Source organism: Rattus norvegicus, chromosome 4 (genome assembly GCF_021556685.1).
Source record: "Rattus norvegicus strain SHRSP/BbbUtx chromosome 4, alternate assembly SHRSP_T2T, whole genome shotgun sequence".
Classification (NCBI taxonomy): Eukaryota; Metazoa; Chordata; class Mammalia; order Rodentia; family Muridae; genus Rattus; species Rattus norvegicus.
Genome location: NC_141537.1, coordinates 128738638 through 128762491, shown reverse-complemented (window position 1 = coordinate 128762491; position 23854 = coordinate 128738638). Strand labels below are relative to the sequence as shown.

Here is a 23854-nt window from a genome sequence, read left to right as displayed (position 1 = left end):
ATAAAGTTTTATTGGCACAAATCCATGTCTGTTCATTCACATAGTGTCTGTGAGTGCTTTTCCGTGCAAGTGGGTGATGCAGTGTGGTCCACAAAGATGAAAGCATGCTTTGGTTGTCCCCTTACAGAAAGTTTGCAAATCTTTATACTTAGGTGATCTATATGTTAATCTTGCCTTCTCCCTTGATCTTTGTTATCTTGGGAAAATGCATTAATGTCTATGACTCACTTTTCCCAATATTAAACAGAAATACTGTTGGCCATGCCACCCACATAGACAAACAGAGAAGACACAGTGAGAGTTTTGGGGTAGGTAGCATGCTTCATGGATGTGCATTGCAAAGATTGTTCTGTTCATTCTAACTTTTCCTACATGGTGTCACAAGTCCCTAATCTACCCGTTTAACCTGATGTTCCACTTTCTAAAAGTATTTTTCTATTACAGCACACTGAGAACTGACTTCTTCAGTCTGGGCCCTCACATATGCCTACCCCATTACCTCTCCATCTTTGAGTTTATTGAAATCTTCCTTGTACATCTTTTCCCAGCTTCTCTTGTTCACATATCCATCATGCCAGGTTGGTGCCTCCCCAGTTCTCCTACAGCTGTCCTTCTGTGTCCTTCACAAAACAACGAGATGGACATTACAACTTGCACTCAGTACAATGTGCTGTCCTAGCAGATGCTCCATAGTCAGCCCTTAACCAGTATAATGTGAATTATACATTTTAGCCCTTAGAATGTCTCTTCCATAGGAAGAACGCTACATAGAAGTAGAAGTCTTCCAGGACCTGAAGACCAACAGAACAATGCTTGGGAGAATCTTTGTAAAAGCAAGAGTTTGTACCCAAATCACCATAAAGATTGAGTTGAGCTAACCTTTGTGTCTTCAGTTATTTGGATTCAGGCAGGTTATAGTTTTTAATGGAGTTACCCGTTTCCTAAAGTGGGAAAACTTCATATAAAAATCTGAGTTTGTGATTTCGTTTAGAGTAGTAGTTCTCAACCTTCCTAATGCTGTAACCCTTTAATATAGTTCCTTGTGTTGTGGTGAGTCCCAAGCTTAAAAGTATTTTACTGCGACTTCACAACTGTAATTTTACCACTACTATGAGTCATAATGTAAATATTTGATATGCAACCCCCAAAGGGGTCACAACCCATAGGTTGAGAACCACTGTTTTAGGAAAAAATAGCTAGATGTCTACATGGCAGCAGTCTGTAAAAGCTTAATAAAGACTGCTGTTCGTGTGGTACATATAGTCTTCACCTTGTCACGGTTGCCTACAGTCCACATGACATTAGCTCCAGGGCAGTGGCCAGATGTCATTATAATTTCTCTGTTTACGTATGTCTGCTTTCTTGTCTAGAACCAAGAGAAAAATGAAGTGCATAAAGAAGAAGCTCATGGCTTCTGGGCTCAGATTGGTGGGTTTCAAATTCTGGGCCCCTCCTATACAGATTTGGCAGATAAAACTTAAAAAAAAAACCCAGTAAAATTAGAATTTAAGAGAAACAATTTATAATTTCTTTTGCTTTAAATATGCCCTGTATGCTGCAGTCTGCTAGATCTGGTAACACTGCTTGTACTTGCTGTGTGACTTCAGGCAAACTTCCTAACTTTTCTGGGCCTCTGTTTCCTCCCTTATAAATTGAAGACAACAAAGGGACATTGTGAGGACAGAATGAACTGTCTGTGTTGGTTTTTAAAGAAACTTGGGGTGAAGCATACTTCTTGGGACAAGGTGGAGCATGCTTTCACATTCGATGAAGCAAGAGACTCATCTTGGTTCTTTTTTTTTTTTTTTTTTTTTTTGGTTCTTTTTTTTTTTTTTTTTTTTTTCCGGAGCTGGGGACCGAACCCAGGGCCTTGCGCTTCCTAGGCAAGCGCTCTACCACTGAGCTAAATCCCCAACCCGAGACTCATCTTGAAGTATACAACCCAAGATGATAAAATTGAATCGTTTATATTAGAGGTCACTCTAGACAAACCTCAAAATTCAAAATGATATGCTAATAAAGATTTATTTCTCTCTCCTATTTGTAAGGTGTCAAAGGTCATCTCCCCCATATATGGAAGCTGTAGCTTTTGAAGTCACCACCACAGCAGAGGAAGGCAATTAAGGAGCTCTAGCAGCAACTTCACTGCTGCCATAGAAATGATAATGGCAGCTTGACAATCGTGCCGGTTGACCAGAATCAGTCACGTGGTCCTGGCCTAGCAAGTAAGGGAGAGTAGGAGCCGGGGACAATCTTAGTACATGCTCTGAGCTCAAAGTCAAAACACCCACTGTTCACTTGAGTACTTTCCTAAGCCAAAAAGATGTAGCCAGAGGATCGTCAGTACTAGAAGCATAGAAGGGCAGCATCTGTAGGGAGAAAAGTTGTTCTTTGTTGAGTTGATTACAGACTTGGAGGCTTAGACGCAGTCTGAAGTCAAGCAGAGAAGAAAGAGCAAGAGGGGGCTATGAGGGTTCTGGTAAGGGACCCATGGGCATGAGGAGTGGTGAGGGTGTTTGGTTTGTTTGTTTTCCTTTTCAATCTGAAGCACATACACTAGCTCTCATTTTTCGTGTCAGATTCGGAGCTCCATAAAACCCTGACATCCCCAGCATTTGAAGAATAATTCTCAAAGGATATGCAAATGCCTGTACAGGTCTAATCAGTGGGTGAATCCAGGTGTCTGTCTGGAATGGAATGCCACTCAGAAATTCAAGTCGAGCCTTTGCACTCTAAAAGGGGGCGGAGGGCACATTGAGCAACACAGCTGGTTCACTGGCCATAGGAGCTGAGGGCCAATGCAGCTTCCAGAGTGCCAAGGTTAATGAGATTGTCTTGTTCTAATCTCATCTTAATCAGGGTTTCTGAGGTGGGGTGGGGGGGTTGAACTGTGGAAAGTGGTGAGGCTCTGTCAGTTACACCAGTGTGTTCATGTCACAAATCAGCAAACACTTTCTGATTTCCAGACCTGGACCTGCAATGCGGGGGAGGGTTCTAAAATATGCTCGAAGAGATTGCAAGTCAGGACTCGAAAATACAACCCAGCCCCACACAGGCGAGCCACCCGTGTGCTGAACAAAGAGTTCATTTTGCCTTTCCATGCTTTCAAAGAGGAAGAAAGTGCTGATGGCAGTCAAAGTCACCCATGTCCTCAACCCCTCCTGACTTCTAACATTGTCATCTAATGCTTCGTGAGCACCGGACCCATGCAGTGATAATCTTTATCCACCCCACCCCCAAATGACAGATTTGTTCTGGAATTTATCATCATCACCATGGGGGAACTGTCAAGGCTGGATGTTGAATGAACCTCTAACCTCCTAAAAAGTTCCAAGATGATACCATTGGGAGGTGTATTGAATAGTCATTCAGTCCTGGGGTCCTCAAGCATGTGCCATCAAAGGGTACTGTGGAACACTAGCCCCTTCCTCTGACTCGATGTGGTGTGTGCTCCCTGCCACTGGCATCCAGCATCTCCAACAGAGGTCTAAAGTTCAGCATCGGCTTCACCAGATGCTGAAACTGAAGCCTCTAAATTTGGAGGACAAAGTTGATTAGCTCAGGTATTTTGCTACAGTGATGGAAAGTTGACGAATATGAAGGTATTACATGTTAATTTACTACATTAAGGAAACCTAGACAAAGTTCTCTGGCAATGGTAATCTTTGTAATCTACCTTTTACTTTTCCAATATCCTTAAACTAGGCAGACACCTCCATGGCAATAGTAAGACATCAGGAGATAACTGCTTCAACACCCTCAAGTGAAAGCTGTCTGTCTGACATGGGTAACTTTGACTGCCATTTCATTTCCTGTTTATTCGGTGTGACTGACAGTCATACTGGATGGTGAAGCTTATTTCAGCCATGTTCTGCAAGGTTACTACTGAACACTGTATGTTTACCAGACACTATCCTTACATTGTTTTCTTACACTTCCAGTTTTCTTTTTCTTTTCAATTTTAATCATAGTGCTTATTGGTTTAAGGAACATCCCAGCCTTGTCTTATTTAATCTGTGATTATTTTTCAACCATCTCTCCAGCAATTGTTCACAGAGCTGGAGACCTAGAAAGCTCTATTTTTAGGCAGAGCTGTTTTGCTTTTCTTAGCATGGTAGATGACATTGAGATGTTTCTATTCTGCAAGACGCTTCTCTTCTTCAGTTGACCAGGTAACTAGTTTGATTTCTGAATAATATAAACTCACAGCCTCTGGTTTTCATAGTACTTCCTCAGTGCCATGGCTCAGAGTACTTTGGTCTGTACCTCACCTCGTCTTTTCTTAGGATTTCTCTTCTGATGAGAATTTTGCCTGCAAGTTTGGAATGATAACACCTCAACTAGCATGTTGTCAAACTGACAGGCAAAGATTGGTTTTACGTTTTTAGTTTTTGTAGAGTCCCCTAATCACTCACAATGCTTCATTGTGCAGACCCTGCCAAGTGGAATTAACTCATCTGCTCAACATTGTCACTTAGAGGCTTAAAAAGGGGTAGAGAGTGATCTGAATGCTGGGTTGACTTCAATCTGAGTGTGCCACATCTGTCCCTGTCAAAAGCAAACCACCCAGAGATGTTCATCTGGAAGTCTCACCTTACCCTGATGCCTAACATACAACACAAGTGCTGCTTTTGACTCCTTAAAAAGTTTCCCCAAGCATCCAATGGCTGACGGATGTTAACTAGGTGAAGGGCAGAGGAGAAGGCAGCACAGTCAGTCAGGTAGAACTCCATTTCTGTTGCTTCAACTCTTCAAATGTCTTCCCACCCAAGTTACAACCCAAGAAAGAAGAACTCAAAGGACCAATACCACTTTGCTAAACACGCCACCAGAGAATGTGCTGGAATTCTCTGGTGGGCTGAGAATTTCTGCTCAGCATCGACTTCCCTGCACATGAAAAAGGATGGTGGGTGGTGGTGAATAATAAACCCATCCAGCTAGCTGTCTGGCCACTCACAGGCCCAATTGAGCTACCATTGTTCCAGAACCTGAGAAGATAAGGTGAGGAGAAGAGCAGCTTAGCTCCCACTCACAGTTATAACCCTATCAGAAGGCACTTGACACCATCTCAGCTGCATAAGTGGATTTACACATTGGTAGGAAGATGTATCCACCCAAACTGTAGAATTTTATGTAATGTGCAGAAACTGGAAAGAACACAAGTGTTTGGTAATAATTGAATGATTGAATTCTAGCAGATCTATAATTTCATGCTATCCAGAAAGGAGAGCCTATTATCTTGAGCTAAAATAAAGATCTCTAATTCACACGGAGCAAAAAAGGATTCAAGCAATGGAAACACATGCAGAATGATCTTTCTTATGTCAACAATGATTTACAAACTCATGTTTCTGAGAATTCAGACAGAAAAATTATGGTTCTGAATCTGGGAGGAAGAATCTGGAGGTGATTGATATCTGAGCTGGAACTTGAAGATGGTGAACTACGATGGTCAGGGTTTGCTGAAGGTCACTTCACTAACATGGAGTTGATCCAAGATCCGAGCTTAGTTCTTCCTGACTGTAGACTTGACATTCAACACCTTGGCAATGGAGATGGTTTAGGTGCTGAAATGCTTAGTGGTACACACATGTTCTCAGTACTGGGAAAGCAGACACATGAATCCCTTGTGCTTATTGGCCAGCTAGCCTAACTGAGTCTATAAACTCCAGGTTCAATGAGAGAGACTCTGTCTCTGAAAATAAGGTAGATAATGACTGAGGAAGAGACAGTAAGCTAACTGCTGACCTCCTTGTACATGGAAACACACACCTTTGCATGTACCCTCACAGGCACAAGTCACTCTACACCCCACACCCCACACATAATTTTTACAATGCGAATTATAAAGATTGGATATGCATGAGAGCTATAACTCACATGCAATGTAGGTACAGAATATGTGTGTGCACTTATTGAGTACTAACTACACTTTAGGGGCTCTGCCGGAAGTAGTGGTATCCAGATGCATTAGGGTATTGGGCTTCATCGTGTGGTATCTTATAGGAGAAAAAAATTATAAGTCTTTCTGTCTAGGTCTTAAAGCAAAACTATAAGGAATAAAGACTCAATGGGCTAAGAAGAGACAAAATTATCTCTAGGGACTAGAAAAGGTACTATATAAAAATGCATTCAGCTACAGACATGTTATTTACACTGTAGGCTTTTGTTTCCTGGCAAGCAGGTTGAAGTTGGCTTTCCCTAAGCATGTTGAGCATCTCAACAGTATCACTGAAGATATAGGTTGAATAATAGTTAGCTCATGTATCAGCCTGGCCAGCCCATGGGATGCCCAGTAATGTCTGTACCTCATTTCCTGGTATGTCTTGAACCATATTCCTTGGGAGAGATGGGTATTTGAATTGCTGGGGCTAAGAAACTGTATGGCTATTCCTGGTGGTTGAGCCTGATCCATTCCAGTGAGGGGCTGACCAGAATGAGAAGCAGAGGGAGGTTGTGTCCATCCTTCTCTGCCCAGTTGCTTGAGCTGAGATGTTGGTCTCCTGTGCCAAACTCTCCGAGTTCTTATCTATGCATATGGCTCGAGTCTATGCCGTCGGCCTTTCAGCTCTCAGGCCTTCCAATACTACCCACTTTCAGGGACTCCAGCTTCTCACAAGCCAGGAGCAATTCCCAGTATTTCATTTTTCTGGAAAACCCTGACTAAAAGAAATCCTTTTTAATCTTCTCCAGTGATTTATATTTTTAAGTCTGCAAGTTTTGCCCCATAATCTAATATGGCAGCCACAGCTTCAGGCACCTTAAGCGGGATGCAGCTACAGCATAAAAGAGCTTTAATGAGGGTTGGTCTCGTTACTCTGAAAATGTTTTCCCTTAGTTGCCTCCTCCAAAAACTTGTTTTTATATATTGCTTCGGTTTTCTCAGTCCTGGCAACTGGACCAAGACTGTATTCACTAGGCAAGCATTCTACCTCAACCTCCTAACTCTCTTCTTATGTCTTTTTAGCTAAAACTTATAAATTCTGCCCCTCCCCTCAATTCCTCATCTGAGGACACTGGGAGTAAAGTGTGATCCTGGTTCCCCCTTCCCCTGATTCTGTCATGGGGACACTGGCTGGACGGAGAGAGCTCTGACAGTGTGCGTGGAAGAAGCCATATTGGGTTGGCCTTAAAGAATGATGACAAGGACATTTATTGGCTTGTCTACCCAATATCCCTTTCCTAAGATTTATTCCTATCCAGCTCCAAGGGACAGCTGCCAAAAACATACAATGTGCTCCTGTTCTCTGGGGATCCGCTGCAATGGATCAGGATAGACATTGCCAAATTGCCCTCTTTGGTTTGTTCCCCTCTAGGGGCATTTCCAGCTTTCTTGCTTTTATTGATACTAATTGTGTAAGCATCTTGCTCCTGCTTAGCTGTGAATCGCTGTTTATTAATTCTCTGTGCTCAGCTTCCTGTATTAGTCAGGATCCCAGTGATTTCATTACAAGGAAATTAACATAAGGTATTGGTAATCACATCTTGAGAATGCTGGGAAGGCAGAGGGGGCTGAAACGCTGGAGGGAATGCGTGCAGGGAGCAGCAACACCCAAGGGTTGAGGGAGCACAGAGGTTAGGATTATTAAGCTTAGTGGAGCAAGGAGCTGGGGGGTGGAGTTTATTTGATAGAAGGCTCACCTGGCATGTCCAAGAAGGCTTGGGTTCGATCCCCAGCACAATGTAGGAGTGGTAGGTAAAGCATAGATATAATCTTAGGACTTGATGGGGACTGGAGGCAGAAGGACCAAGGTCTTCCTCAGCCACATAGCAAGTTAGAGGCCAGCCTGGGAGATGGGAATCCCTGTGTCATCAACATCTTGACCTTTAGAAAAGAGGAATGAAGGAGGCTTGAGGGAAGGGCCCATAGAAGTCAGTGTTTTCAGGAGGAGGTGCCTGGGGATGCCAGCATCTCAGATGTGAAATGTTCTTAGTTCTAGAAGTAGAGCAGACTATAATCTCTACCCAACTCGTGCTACGTGAAACAAGAAGTGAGAAACACTAACAGCAGCAGGAAGCAGAACTGAGAGGAAGGATCCGGTCCCTCTTCTCCTCCAGCTGTCCAGGTGCATCTAGGGCTCCTGATTGGTGAACCTAAGAGAGCTGCAGGCAAAACTAAAGTGAGATTTGCAGAGTCCCTGCCCCACCATCACACAACAGGACAGAAAACTTGGCAGTCAAGAGACAGTGACAGGATAGTTGACACACCCTTGTTGTTACTGTTGCCTCAGGATGACCATTCCTGACAGAGCAACTTCTAGGAACAAAGACTAATTTCATGTCACGGTTTCAGAGGGTTTACCTGCTTGCCTGGTACTGTGTTCTTGGGCAGAGCATGGTGAAGAGGAGAGGTTGTTGTTCACTTCTTGAAAGATAAGGAGAAATGGAGATAGAAAGGGTCCAGGAAAATAATGTCTTCAAGCATCCACTCCCACCAAACCACTTCTTCTCCATCCTCAAAGGTTTCCCAATGTCCACCTCCCAAAATAAAGATACCCATGGGGAAACCAAATGTCCAACACCTGACCAAGGAGGGGGCAATTTCTCAAATCACAACACTGTTATGTCGGGATTATTAAACGTTAATAGATGGCCTAGGGACAGAGGATAAACAAGGTCTTTGTCCTAGTGAGGCCTGCACTCCAGTGAGGGATGGTCCATTATAGAACCGTCTCAGGAAGTGCTAAGTGAAACTGGAGATAGAGGAAAACCTTTGCTCAATGGGGCAAAAATGACCGAACACACTGGCATGGTGTCTATCTGTAACAATGTGGTACCCAAAGCACACAAAGAACTCTCAAAAGTCAGTCACAGCATGGCAATGGGATCACAAAGGAAATACGCAGCCTCTTTGGTCTTTGGCCCTGATAGCCAACTTGACAGAACTTTGGAATCACTTAGAAGACAAGGTCTGGGCATCCCTGGGGGAGACTGTAGATTACTTAACTGAGCTGGGAAGACCCACTCAATTGTGAGCGACACCATTTCATGATGCTGAACTGAATCAGAAGGAGACTGAGCTAAGTACTATTCTCTCTCTCTCTCTCTCTCTCTCTCTCTCTCTCTCTCTCTCTCTCTCTCTCTCTCTGCTTCCTGATGGTGGTTGCAATGTGACCAGCTGCCTCAAGCTCTTGATCTGATTTACTGTACCCTCAAGTGTGAGCCAAATGAAACCCTTCCTTCCTCAAGTTGCTTTTGTCAGGGTATCTTACCACAGCAGCAAGAAAATTAATGAGCACAGATAACAAATAGTCAGATAAAAGATGCCCCACCCCTTCAGTCCCTAGGTAAATGAAAATGAATCCTGATGAGAAGGGCAGGAGACATGGCTCACTGGTTACAAACACTGGCTGCTCTTGCAAAGGACTCATGTTCAATTCCAAACACCTACGTGATGGTTCACAACTGACTGTAACTTCAGTTTCAGGGAATCTGATGCCTTCTTCTGACTTCTGAGGGTTCCTTCATGTCCATGGTATAGATGTGTTGTGGTTTGTCCTGGAGTTATCTGTATTTTGATGCTAATTCCACTGCCCCAAGGACAGCTGCCTAGTCACATACTCAGGAATCAGGTGACTTCACCAGAACCTTCTCCCCATTGTTTTTGTAAAGTACAGGTGAGGGGCAGGTACAGGACAGAAGGAGGCCTGTCATTGGCGGAGAAGGAAGGATGGGTGGGAGAGAAGTTTGAAGGAAGAGGAGGAGACTAGAACAGAAAGGAGAGACAGGAGACAGACGGAGAGAGGGGAGAAGCCATGGCAAGTGATGTTAAGATTCTGCTCTGTGTATTTACAGGTTGTTATCAATGTTCCTAAGGGATGGATGGTACCGGGCTTTGTATGTTTAAGCGGGCAATTATATCTTACCTATTGGGTCAAAGATTATTGTGTTGTGTTTTCTTTTATGTGAGGGTTTGAGTGTAGGAAAGTGTGCGGCTGGGATGTGTTTCCGCCAAGATATCTAGCAGATATCTTGGGGCACCATGGTGCGGACCTAGTGAGGTAATAGACAATGATACTTCTTTTATTTTTATATTTTTATAACAACATTGATTCACACATTTGATCACACACATACACACAAAATGAATGAATGAATAATATTTTATAACTGAATGAGATTGTACTATACAAATGGTAAAACATCTTTTTATAAAAACTTCTATGGGTGTTAAGAGCACTGACTCCTCTTCTAGAGGTCCTGAGCTCAATTCCCAGCAACCACATGGTGGCTCACAACCATCTATAATGGGATCTGATGCCCTCTTCTGGTGTGTCTGAAGATAGCAACAGTGTACTCACATACATAAAATAAAAATCTTTCAAAAGAAAAAAAACAAACCTTCGTTGGGGCTGATGAGATGGCTCAACAGGCAAAGGCAGATGGAAAGATGCCCAACGCAATCGGTCCCTGTCAAGTCTAATGACCTGAGTTCAATCCCCAGGACCCACACGTAGAAGAGAACTGACTCTACACAGGTACTCTGACACACATGCGCGCATGCGCGCGCGCGTGCGCACACACACACACACACACACACACACACACACACACACACAAAGTAACTGTTTATTTAAAAACGAGAACCACAGCTAACAATGCTACTACTAAGGATAGGGTGACTGGAGTTCTTGTATGCTGCTACCAGGAATGCAAAACAGCACAGCCACATTGACAAAGGCTTGAGCAACTTCTTACAAGATGAAAATGAACTACTGAGAAGTGCAATAGCATAAACAAATCTTAATTGCATATGTGAAGCCAGAATCAAAAAGCTGGACCCTGAATGACTCTTCCTGTCTTGACTATATTCCGGAAAATGCAAAACCAGAGGGATATACTTGAGCTCCCTGTAGCAAGGGTTAAAACTGTTGGGGAGTGGCCGACTGCAGAGAACCCCAAGGGAGGTTTACACAGGTGCGAGTAAGTATTCCAGGCTTTGGATTTGATGCTTATGACACTGTGTTCCTTCAACAACTGCCCACTGAGAAGGAAGAAGAGCTATTCAATACGGATTGAGTTACTTGCTAAGGCCTTTCTGAGGAAGTAGCATTTGGGGTAAGATATAAAGTGACAAGACGAGCACTCGACAGCAGGGTATTCCAAAGAGAAAGAAAAAAAAATGGCCTGTGTATGAGCAATTAGAGGAGATAGGGGAGGAATTGGAAGACAGGCCTGTGGGCTTGAGCAGAACTGTCATGGCTGCTACCCTGAACTATACCTTATGGCTTCCACCTGACCATCTCAGGCTGGGGGAATCAAGGCTGCTGGTATTTCCCTCCAAAGGAGGCTTACACCCAAGAATCCATCAGCTGACCATTGTCCCCAGCATTAAGCAGGCACACATTTGGGTGATAAAATTAACACTGAATACAGTCTCCTTGGGAGATATGTCTTAGAACATGAATGCCTCCCCAACTCTCACCCCAGGAATATTATTGATAATTGGTAAGTTCTTTCTCCACCAGTAAAGTGATCCAATTCAAGCAAGACTAGAGTATACATAAAGGCAGGTTTATTAGGAAACCACTCTCGGGCAAGTTCAATGATCCCAAGGAATGAGGTCAGGGAAGTCACCATGCATGGAGAGGGAGACAGTGGGAAGAGAAGGAGAAAAAGAGGAAGAGAAAGGGAGAAGGAAGGAAGGACCAAAATGTCTGGATTATATAGGAAAAAGCCAAAGGAAGCTCAGCTCCAGGGCTAGAAAGTTCAGGTTAGAGGGCAGGGTATGCCAGGGGGATGCTGGGAGAACCTGGAGGTCAGGTCCAATTTGGTATGTTAAATAAACACCTTGATGTTTGTCCAGGATCTGAAAACCAACAATGCTCTCAAACTGCATGTTATATACCATGGAAATAATTTTTTGAAACATGGATGAACTTGTTTTAAGAAAATTTTCTAGCTATAAACCCAAGCTTATGAAATAGGCAAGACTGATTTGAAAAAAAAAAGGATTTTTAAAAGATTTATTAATCTTTACTTCTTGTGCATGGATGTTTTTGCTGCATGCATGTCTATGTACAACATGTGTACACTGTTTACAGAGGCCGCAAGAGGGCATCAGATCCTCTGAAACCAAGTTACAGATGGTTGTGAGCCTCTTTGTGGGTGCTAGGAACTGAATCTGACTCCTGAAAAGGAGTGACCCGTGCTCTTAACCACTGAGCCATCTCTCCATCCTCTGACGAAAGGATTTTTATGTTTAAATTTCAAAAACAAACTTTACCCAGGAATTTAGGTTATAACTACTGAAATACACTTAAGGTTCATTTGGTTGGTTGGTTTTAAAACATGGTCTCATGTAACCCAAGCTGGCTTCAAACCCTGTGAAGCTTGGTCGACTTTCAATCTCTGGCCCTCCTTCCCGAGTGTTAGAATTGTACTCATATATCACCACACTCGGTTTAATGCCGTGTAGGAGACTGAAGCTGAGCTTTGTCCATTAGGCAAGCACCATACAGACTGGGCTCATGCTAGGCAAGCACTGTGCCCGCTGGGTCATCGTTACACAAGCACCGTACCAACCAAGATGCATGTTCATCCAAATCTTGAAATACATTTAAAATGTCATCTGATTCTCCTGAAAACTTCCCCTTTGCGTTTGGTCTTTACACTAACTAGGTGAAGCACTTTGTCTCCTGGAAACCTTGCCTGGCTTTGTGTCCTGAGCCTGTAGAAGAGGAAAAAATTTCAGGTTGTCTGGAAGCAAAATCCAGTTTTGCCAGGACTAGAAAGAGGGTTATATCTTATCTTGACCCTGTCCATTCCTTTTTCCTTTATATTCTTCATTTAAACAGGTATCAGATTCTTGGCTCCTAAGCAGCAGGGCAGAAAGCAGGGGTGAACTTATGGTTCTGAGGACAGGGGAAAGGGGAGGGGTGGAGTCTGGGCTTAGAGCAGCAGGGAAGACAGCCTCCTGAGTGGCCTGAGGGACCAAGGACCAGGGATCATCTTCCTGGCAGTACCTGAATGAGATGGTAGCATCCTTGAGGAGAGTAGCAGTGCCCAGCAGTATCCCTGACAGCCCAGTCAGGGATGTCCTCTGCAGCTGATGACAATAGTGAAGTCTTGTGACCATGTGTGTATGACCTTGAATGATGGCATGTTGTATTTTTGAGTTTCTGGTTTTCTTTCTTTTGTTTTTGTTTTTGTTTTTTGTTTGTTTGTTTGTTTTTTTAGAACAGGTAAGGGAAAAGAGAGTGCATATGCCCACAGATACAGTGAATTGTTAGGCCAGTATTTCCTAGAGAATGCTAAGCCAGGGATACAAACAAGGAGGCAACTAAGTCTACCCTACCCCCACTCATCACTTCTGTAACCTGAGCCATACTTGAGTCTTCCTTTTCTGTATTCACATGTTGAAGTTATGTGGGCTACTCTGACCCTCACTGCACACAATAGTCCATTTAGCAGACTCTTGGGGGGTGGGGAAGCCTGTTATTCCTTTTAATCCCAAAGTCACATGTACACACATGTACACACACACACACACACACACACACACACATTGACGTCATTCCACTAATGTTAGTCCATACCATGTACAACTTCCAAGCACCGCCTAAAATATCTGCAAAATAAGATTGTTTCATTTGCCTAACCTAATTAATTGATATGACAAATGGGCAAAGAGGTTTAAGAAAACATTAAGAATTAAGACCAACCCACCCACCTTCTGTGAGCCATTATCAGGACTTGGGGCAAGTTGACCCTGTAGGGAACTTCAGGTCCAGAGAGTTTCTGGAGGAAAAGGCTTTTTCTCTCGTTTTGAGGAAGCTATGCTGCCTCAAGCTGACTGGGTTAAGGTTGCTGCTGGGTCCTTCCAGGAAGCATGCCCCTCCATGCAGCGACACGGCTGCAGAACTCCAGCTAAGCTGTCTCAAAAGTCCTGCATGACTGAATCCTTGGAGCTGTGGGGAAGCCAGGCAACGGATATCCTGGATCATTGTCTTGTCCGGCTTGCAGGGAAGGCAGACAACAGTTTCAATGATGTCTTTGTCACCAAACCAAGTAGGCACTCTGATCTGCCATTTTAATGAAAATGAGCCACCTGCACAGTGTTAGGTGGAAGGCTCTCAGCGACCCCAAGTCCCCAGATCCCTTTACGAAAGTCTGAGATCTTCAAGAAAGGCCCTTTATCTGCAACAGACAAGGCCCTTCCGCAGGCTGCCCCACCTCCAGCTAGCACTGGGTAAAGGAACAAGCCAAGCCAGCTGGCCTGTTGCCTGAACCCTGCTGTGGCTGCCCAGGTCACCTGCATGTCCACCTGTGTCCCCATCCCCACCCACCCTGGAGGGGGGAGCTGTAGGAGCGCCCACGGTTATTTCCCCTGTTTTCTGGCAGAAGCTACAGGAGGCAGCTGAATTAAAGTCATTATTGTAATTGAATTTCTTCAAACTCAGAACTATTTTCTTTCCAAATACATCAGGGGCCAGGAAACATTCAGAGAATTAGAGACACCATTCCAAACTCAGAAAGGTTAGAAAAAGGGAGAGCTCATGTTGAAAGCTACCACTGAAATCACTGGTCATAATGACCACATGGTTTTAATGTCCTGTACACTGAAGCACATAGAGTACATTATTAGATAGCTGGATGGTAGTCCATGAATCTACACTATAGTTACATAGTACGTTATTTATGCCACATGTATATGCACATATATTTAAAATACTCAAAAATAATGTTGATGAAGTTTAAAAAATTAGGTGATTCTGAAATCAGAAAAATTCTTAAGAGAAGAGGAAATGGTGGATAAAAATAATTACCGCTTTTAAGTTGTTGTTTATTGGTAGAACATATTTAACATATAGTTACATATTATATCATATAATTTCTGTCCTATAGGCATAACCGCATATTATTTTCCTTATTATTGATGTTGAAGGTGATATTTCTTAGTTGCTTACCAGCATTGTACTAAATAACTCAAAGAATTAAAATTTTAACAATACTCATGACATAAAAACTATAAGACTATTTACGTATTTACTTGTTTATTAGTTATTTATAGCAGGGTTCTCAAATTTACCAAATAGCCAATAAGGCCATCTGTCATGAAAGATCATGTGGCAAGGGGGAAAGGAGGGAGTGAAGGTCTGGAGAAGGGGTAGAGGTAGATGAGTAGAAATGTAGACAAGCAGAGCTTTGAGGACAGAGGAAGGTGATGGGGGACAGAGAAGGGCAGAAAGGAGTAGGGAGAGACCAGCCATTAATCATTTGATAGACAGGTGACTGCCCCTATGGGGGCTGTTGTGAATGATGTTGCTGCAATTCCTCATGTTCAGTTTATATGGATGTATACTTTCTCTTGAGGTACTGCTTTGCCAGTTTTGCAAAGGAAGAGATGAGATAGGAAACAGTAAGCGGCAGGTCCAAGATCAAGCGGTCAGTTAACACTCTGGGACTCAACTCAGTTCTGCCTTCTACTTGCAATGCCCACACCATTGCCCTCAAGTTCACCACCAGGAAGGTAACAGCTCCTGAGCCTCCCTGGATCTCTGGAGAGCCGCTGAGAAGAAGCCCAGCAGGGAAGGTTTCTGTTGGAGCTGACTATGAACTTTCTCCCATTACGGGTGGAGCCTGGACGGGATTGCAGAGGAGAGGTGGAGTCCTCTTAGGGAAGGAAGGAACCTCTGTGGGGCCTTTAAGACACACAGGGCTCCTGCCCTCCGGGGAACAGGGTTTGGATCAAGTCAAATAGCAGGCCTTCTTCTGCATCTGGTGTCCAAATGGAATGAGAGGGGCCAAGCTGAGATTTGGACCTCCCTCACCCCCATCTCATCCCTAGCCCCACCCCAGCCACTTCATTCTGTTTCCAGGGCCCTGCCTGGCCCAAAAGGACCTCCCAGGTCCCCCTCCTAGTTCATCCTTGGCTCTTCCCTTCCCTGCCTGCCCTGGAGTTCCCACTGGGGCAGCTGAAGCAGCTGCTTAGCTGGCAAATGTTGAGCTGAACCAGTGTTGGGTGGGGAGAATGGTGATAGAGGTTAGGGAGGAAGGGAGAAGGATCATCAGAGGAGCCAACTCAGAATACCCAAGGCAGGGCAGGGCTGAGGCAGAAGGGCCCACATCCTCTTAGAGAAAATGTTAATTAGAACACAGAGCTAAGGAGTCCTCCAGGGCAGACCAGCAAGACTTAGCACCACCATTGGTGCTGCTACATAGTACACTTGCTGTGGCTTTCTTATAAATCCTAGTGGAGAGTAAGCAGGGAGATCTAAGATTACTATTGTTCCAGCTAGAGGCAAGTAAGATCCACTCACTGGCTTTGGGAGAAGCAAGACCAGGAAAAAAATGATTCCAATTTTATGCTAACCATTCAGCTTGTCCTTTTTAAAACCTAAAGATTAAGCCAAATTGTGTTCTCATCTCCACATGGTGACAAGCGGTCCGAGTGGGTGGTCCCTCCAGGCATCCGGTTTACAACCTTTGTTGAAGAGAGGAAGAGATCTCGATGAGTTTTGCCTATAAGTCCCTTCATTTAAAAATTGTTGAGCCGCGTGTTTACAAATCATGACTGTGCCTTTCTGAATAGCCTACTGTGTACAATATAAAGCCTATACTAGGAACAGTTTAGCAGAATGGGCTTGAAAGTAAACACAAGTCAGCCTAGACAATGGCTCAGAGGGTGAAGCACTTGCCGTGCAAGCCGGAAGGTTGGGATTCCATGCCCCAGAATCTACCTCGGCAGATTTGGCAGTGCTACCGTTTTCCCAGCACTTGTGAGGCAGAGATGGGGGTCCCTGTGGCAAGCCTAAACTGTGAGCCCTGAGTTCAGTGAGGGGCCTTGCTGCCTGCTAAAGAGCAACTGAGTAAAATGGATGGTGTCAACATCTGTCCTTCACATACATGTGTGCATACCCACATGGATACACATTTATATGAGCATGCATATCACACACACACACACACACACACACACACACACATATATAAAATGCATGCACATCACGCACAAGTACACACATACACACACACACAAACACACTCACAATCATATTCACACCACATATACATGCCAAAAATAAGACCCCAAGTCACTCTTTCTACTTTCCCTGTATTCCCTGGACCCACTGACAGCCCTTCTCACAACCCTGGCCACTTCATGCAGCCCTGGCCACTTCACAGAGCCCTGACCACTAAGAGCTCTTTCTCATCATGGAGCCTAGACTGGCGTGAACTTGTGATCCTCCTGTCTCTGCCTCCGTAAGTGCTCTGTCTTCCATGAAGTCATTGGTGGGTAAATTCAGAAGTCCACCACTAAAGAAAGGCAGCTCACAGAACCATGGTCCCTGACCCTGACCCAGACCCTGGGCTGCAGCCTGGTTCATGTGAGTTCATCAGTCTTTACTGCAAGATTGTGAATAAAGGGCTGGTTTTCTTTTAGGTTATCCTCTTCCTTCCTTCCTTCCTTCTTTCCTTCCTTCCTTCCTTCCTTCTTTCCTTCCTTCCTTCCTTCCTTCCTCCCTTCCTTCCTTCCTTCCTTTCTTCCACTGTGAGAACAATCATAGTCATCTGGACTTAGGCTATACCTGTAATAGTAATTTAGTTAAATGACAGCGTAAAAAGAGAGAAAAGCCAGTTCACAACTTTTCTCCTCAAATACAGTAAAATTCTCACCAGACAGGGAGAAAATTGTACCTTTTAAATGATGGGAGTCTTCAAACCTTGAAGGAACCACACTCTATTATAGCCCCCACCCCAGGGAGCAGTGTCATAGCAAATAGTAAATGCTTGTGAAGTGGCCTAAGATAGCTGGTCAGAAGGACATGCAGGACAGTTAGAGAGTGTTAGTTAGTATGCTGGTTTCAAGGTGGACGTTTGGAGGCTTCAGCCTCATCCCTTACCAAATTTTGAGGTTGCCCAAAAAAAAATGACTGATAGTTCTGGGGTTTCCATCTCTTAAAATTCAATAATAAAACTGAGTGAAGCAACAGCTAGGCTTCCACCGTACTCACACACACACACACACACACACACACACACACACACCTGCACACATGTGTGCATGTATGCACATGTATCCTCTAAGGCATACAATTGAACTTACATACATACACACTTTCACAAATACGTGCAACATTAACACACATACTCATATACACAGACACAATTCATAGACACACTAGCATGTAGACAATATAAACACTCATACACACAAAGACGTACATACTCATATATGTACATAATCACACATACACTCAAACACATGCACACTCATATACACAATGACACTCAAAAATTCACATTCACACATACATGTACACACTCATGCTCATACTCATATAGACATATACAGTAACACACACAGAAATACTTTCACACAGATACATTCACACATGCATGCATACATACTGATACTCATACATTCAGACATGCATGTACACATATACAATAACACACACACACACACACACACACACACACACACACAATGCACACAGTGCACCCAGAGCATGTCAAATGCAGCGATATGAGCCCATGGAAGGCTGCTGCTGCCTGCCAACACTAGGATTTTGAACACTATTAATTCTTGCTGTGACAAAACCTATGAGAGGAAGAGCTTATTTTAGCTCACACTCCACCATGATGGGGAAGTCACAGTGATGGGAGCACAAGGTGGATGGCCCCATGGCGTCCATGGTCAGGACAAATGCTATGCCCGGCTCCTCTTCTCCTTCAGGAGAAGGCCCCCAGCCCATGGGACGGTGCCACCCATGTCACAGTGGGGCATCCTATTTTGGCTTAGACCTCTGGCAACACTCTCACAGATACTCCCCGAGGCATTCTTCCCTGATGATTCTACAGCCAGTCAATGTGACAATGACAAGAACCACCAGAGTCCTGTCTCGCAGCAGCCCCTCACGATACAGAGGGCAGGTGGTATGTCATCTCTGAAACACAAGCTTTCAGCTGTGTCCTGGAGCCACAACAGCACCTCGCGCACCCTCGGGGTTGAGGGAATGCTAGGCACAATGTTTTCCCACAAGAAAGTGGCTCGTGATGGTCCAACCTATGATTTCTAACTTTCTGCTGACGTAAAAACAAGAGATACTCAGTACGAAAAAATACCTTCAATGTTGAACTTGGACCTTTTCCTGAGCTAGCTAAGAAATGATGCCCTTCTGACAGGGACAGCTGCAGTAGCTGGCCCTCTACCGTGGGTGGCACTGCTGGGTGACTTTCTCCAATAGGATCGATACGGTAAACAAAATTTTCCTTCCATTGTTGAGTTATCATAACTTTATCAGAAGTGGCCCCATCACAAGTCCAGGAGCAGGTGGACATGCTCAGTCATTGAGGGCTGTTTCCCCTGCTTTTCTGGTCTCAGGAAATCAGGAGTCCACCTTCGAAACTTTGGGTCTGCTCTTCTTCTCAGAGCATCTCTGACCCACATTTCCTTCATGTGAGCCACGGTTTGGAAAGCTTTTCTCCAGAAGGAACAGACAAGGAAATAGCTTCAGCTCTGTAGGGTGGACAGTCTCTTTTGCAATGATTTACCTCTGCCTTGGTTGCTCAGAGGCAGCCATAGCCAGTAAGCACACAGTGGCTGCGTTCCAAGGAAATTTGTTTTACAAAAATAGGCAGTGGTGGGATTTGGCCCTCAGGCTGAAGCTTACTGCTCCCCCTGCCCCCGCCCCAACTTAGGCTGGGTCCCTGTTCCTCCCAAAGTGTGCAGGAAGGAGGCAGGAGGCCACGTGAGGGAAGCAAGTGTTTAGCACATGTTCTTTAGAAGGAACCAGGGAAATGAGCCCGGCTCGCGTGGGCTTAAAGGAAATGAAAGAGATTGGGCCCTCTCTCCCTCCAAAGAGCTGTTCAGACCCTATCTCTGCAGAGCAGAGCGGTCTCAAAGCACAAAGAATGGGCTGTCGGGTAGGGGAGAAGGGAAAGGACCCGGTGTTCTGTGTGCATCAGATGCCTGCAAGAGGGCCCTGCTTACATGCCCCTCCATCTTACCACGTGGTGATGTAACCCCCACTGTTCATAATCCTGGGCAGCTGGAGAAGGCCGCACATGTCCGCACCAACAAGAGCTTTGAAATCAGTCCAGAACCATCCGCTCAAAATATTCTCGGTTTTACCATGTGGTGAAGGCGCCGAACATTCCCAAAAGGCTGCTGAAACTTTCAAAAAGGGGACATGTGAGAAGGCTATTTCTTAGTAATTTTGTGCCCTTCTCTACCCACTGTGTGATTGACATCCCTCCTACATCTTCCTGGAGAAAGCATCTTCTCAAATCCTTGGATTCCTGTAGTGGCGACCTTCTATGCCCATTCAGTCTCCAACTTTCTCTGGGGAAGCGAAACTCTCTTCTTCCACCATTCCAGCAAGCTCTTGAGTAGAGAGTGAAACTCCGCCACAGAACAAACGGAACCCGACAGCTCCTCTCTCGGATCTGCACTACCCTCGCTGCTCTGTCTGTCCCATCTTCCCTGCCCCTGGAGCCACAAAACTCTGGAACCTAAGTGTGGTGGAAAGAAGCCCCAAAACTGGCCTTTTTGTGTTTGAGAAGAATTATCAATGTGGCGGGATTAGTGTGATGAAATCTGCATGCCACGTTTGGTCACCTCTGTTCTATTCACAGCCAAACCCTGAATAACTGACATAAACTCGGGTCTGGGGTATCACTGCCCTCACTTTCCAAACTGTGTCTCTGTGCTGGGAGGCTGGGTGCTGGCCCTGGGTGGCCTACTTAATTGTGTCTGAGAGCGGTTCCCTTTGATTCTTGGGAAGGTCCCTGTGGTACCAAGGTGTCATTCTCCCTTGGATACAGAGTTTATTTTCTAGTTCCTGGAGGGAACAGATGTTTGAAGGGAAAAATGTTAACCCCCTAGCAGCAAGAATTCTGGGTTATTTAATGTAGTCTCAAAAAAAAAAAAAAAAAGCAACCAAGTTGGAGGATTTATAAAAGGCTACCCATCTGCATTCTGGGCTACCCTGAGCCTCCAAATGATAACTATAGTAAGAATAATGTTTTCTTGATCAAGAGCTCCTCCGATTTCAGGATGCATTAGAGTTTACAGAATTTATCTGAAGAAAGACAGTGAGGTCTGAAGGCCTTCTCTGCTTTACTAGGACTGAGGAAGTACTGGGGCCTCTCCTGTAACATGCACAGTGTCCACCCACTTTCCAGGGTAGCATAGGGGGTGAGAACGCAGGTTTCCTATCGTGGGGCCATCAGTTAACACAGCACTGAGTCTCCCCTGCTTTAACCCCCACATCCTGTAATCCTTTAATCCTAACAAATGAAGTAATTCGATGTTAAACAACTCGTTATTTTTCTATTATTCTGTCTCCCTGGGCCCTCCCAATAAAGAAAGTCACTTTGAAACAACCAGTCTGCTTTCTCTTTTCATTTCTTAGCTCAGCCTTAGTTCGTCTGTGAAAACCGTCCTTCTGCTCAGCCTGTCAGAATACTTCCGTTTCACAGAAATCCGATTGCCCAATTCTAAAATCAGCAACAAAGCCTACTTAAGGGCTTCACACTGAATCATTATCATATGGTCTTTTGACACCATTAACCTCTTTCAAGGTTCTGGAAGTTTGAGGGACGGACATCCAATGACAAGGCCACAGTGGCAAAACTACTAGTCACAGTGAAATCCTCAAGGCTCCATAGTGAGCGTGCTCAGGACTGTGCAAGTGAACAGCCAGGACATGAACTGTACGGCGGAGAAAGAGAAACCAAAACAAAGCAAAATTAAAAAAAAAATACCCCACCTGATGGGTTCTTGCATCTGGGGAAGCCTTTAGAGCAATCACCGGAACAGCCAGAGGATGAACAGCAGCGAGGAGCTTGGCTTGTCAGGCTAGGGTAAGGTGATTAATTGGTGAGTGGAATAGAGCCAAGAGCAGAGAAGTCACACCAGGCCTCCATCCATTTGTCCGTGCCCTGAGGTCAGAGATGGAACAAATGAATCTTTTCTGGCAGTGGAGAGGGTGGAATGCAGCCATGGGGGGAGCTGTGTAAGGAATTCACAGGTGTTTTCTCCTTGTGTTTCCTCCTCCCCCTGGGGAGGTCCGGGTGTGCTGCTAGAGGCAGAGAACGGGCAGTGTGCTGGGCTGGGCTCTGCAATCCTTCACCCACCCTCCCCCAGCCCTGTCTTCTTGTGAGCTACAGCAGGTTTCAATTGAAATAGCAGAAGCCATGCTCAAGTCACCGAGAGATGAAGGTTCTTCACTTAACTTCAACAGGTGACAGTGAAAGGGACCTTAGGTTTTAGAAGTCTCCAGTCTCTGAGGGCAGTGTGGGCATAAGCAGGGCCTCTCCACTATTCTTCAAGTGACCCAATCTTGGTTATTCTGTAGAGTTAGGGGAGTTGGCCAACTGCCCTCACTTCTGAGGAAAAGAAAAGTGTCTGAGATTGGTTCAGCTGATTCCTTCCCACTGAGATGCCCTCGGGATTGGTAGTTGACACTCCAAGGCATGGTGGGAGGAGAGGGACAACTGCTGTGCACGTGATCATTTCTCACCATTACTTATGCTAATCCTGAAGTGATAGGACTTTTTCTATAAAAATTATTAGTGTGTGTGTGTGTGTGTGTGTGTGTGTGTGTGTGTGTGTGTGTGTGTGAGATGAGGTGTGTGCAAGTGTTACAGAGAATGTGGTAGAGATCAGGGACAACATTGTGGGTTCTGGGGACCAAACTCGGGTCTCCGGGCTCATGTAGCAGATACCTTTACCCACTGAGCCATCATCTTTAAAGTCAGTTTTAAGAGTGGAAAAGATGACCCAAACACGTAGATGACACTGGTTGGGATTGTAGCACCTAAACCAGGCAGCTCACAACAGCAGACAGGCCTGTAATCCTGGAACACAGCAGACAGATGTAGGGGGATCAGGAGATCCAGGTCATCCTTGGCTACATGGAAGGTTTGAGTCAGCCTGGGCAATGAGATGCTGCTTCAAACAAAAATCTAAAGCCAAACTGGCTCCCTCCCTCCCTCCCTCTCATTCTCCACTACAGCTTCTATCCTGGAAACTGCTGCTGTCATAGCCTTAGCAGGGAGCATAACCTCTAATCTGGGTCTCCCACTTGCTGCCGATTATACTTACTCTGAATTCCCCAGTTTCCTCAGATCTCTAAGGGACCAGGACTAGGCTGAAGTGTTTAGATTCTTAGGAAAAATAATGATACGAACATTTTTTTTTCACAAAACTCAGTCACCACTCACATATAGCTTACCTTGCCTTTACGTCAGAGACTCTTCCTTCCTGGTAGAGAACAGATCAAATGGCAGTGGCTGGCTCAGGACAGAGCATGCCTTCTGCTGCATTAGATAGTAAGAATGCGATGCTCTGGGACCTAATTCAGCAAGCACTAAAGGAATCATTTAGGAGGTAAGCCATGGACTCTCTGTATCGGTCCTGTATGGAAACTGAAGTATGGAGAGGCCACAGAATTTCCTTGCTCGTGGCCAGAGTATTAGGAAACAGAGTAGCATAAATCCTAACCTGAGCTATCTAACCATCAGAGGCCCAATCATGGCCAATAACATCTTCTAAAGATGGATGCACCAATCAAGAGTGGGTTGGGGAATCAAAGTTTGTTTCTTCTTCTTGAAACTTAAAACTATCTCAACCAATAAAATGTGGTAGAAGTGGCACAGTTACTCCCAAGGACTGTGTGTGTGTGTGTGTGTGTGTGTGTGTGTGTGTGTGTGTGTGTGTGTGTACATGCATGTACACATGCTCCCTATCTAGGTTGATTTCTCATTTGGAGCACTCACCTTAGAATCTAGTCTCCAAGTCATAAGGAGGCCCATGGGGTATACCTTATATGGTTGTTCACAGGAAGATGAATGAAAGATATTTAAGGTGATTCAAGTTCCTAACCTCTAGACCCAATAGCAC

At 44.8% G+C, this 23854-nt stretch overlaps 1 long non-coding RNA gene across 3 annotated transcripts; it reads right to left on the bottom strand.

Annotated features, from left to right (window-relative positions):
* Nucleotides 1-499: 499 nt before the first annotated feature.
* LOC134486618 (uncharacterized) lies at nt 500-22355 on the bottom strand. 3 transcript variants are annotated; one of them, XR_015686083.1, is made up of 5 exons: nt 22181-22355; nt 21720-21891; nt 19957-20122; nt 16316-16426; nt 14767-15720 (listed from the first exon to the last, which is right to left on the bottom strand). It is a non-coding gene; the product is annotated as an uncharacterized LOC134486618 (long non-coding RNA). The 3 variants fall into 3 exon arrangements; XR_015686082.1 differs by lacking the exon at nt 22181-22355 and having other exon boundaries at nt 21720-22070; XR_015686084.1 differs by lacking the exons at nt 14767-15720; nt 16316-16426; nt 22181-22355 and adding an exon at nt 500-620 and having other exon boundaries at nt 21720-22070.
* Nucleotides 22356-23854: the final 1499 nt, after the last annotated feature.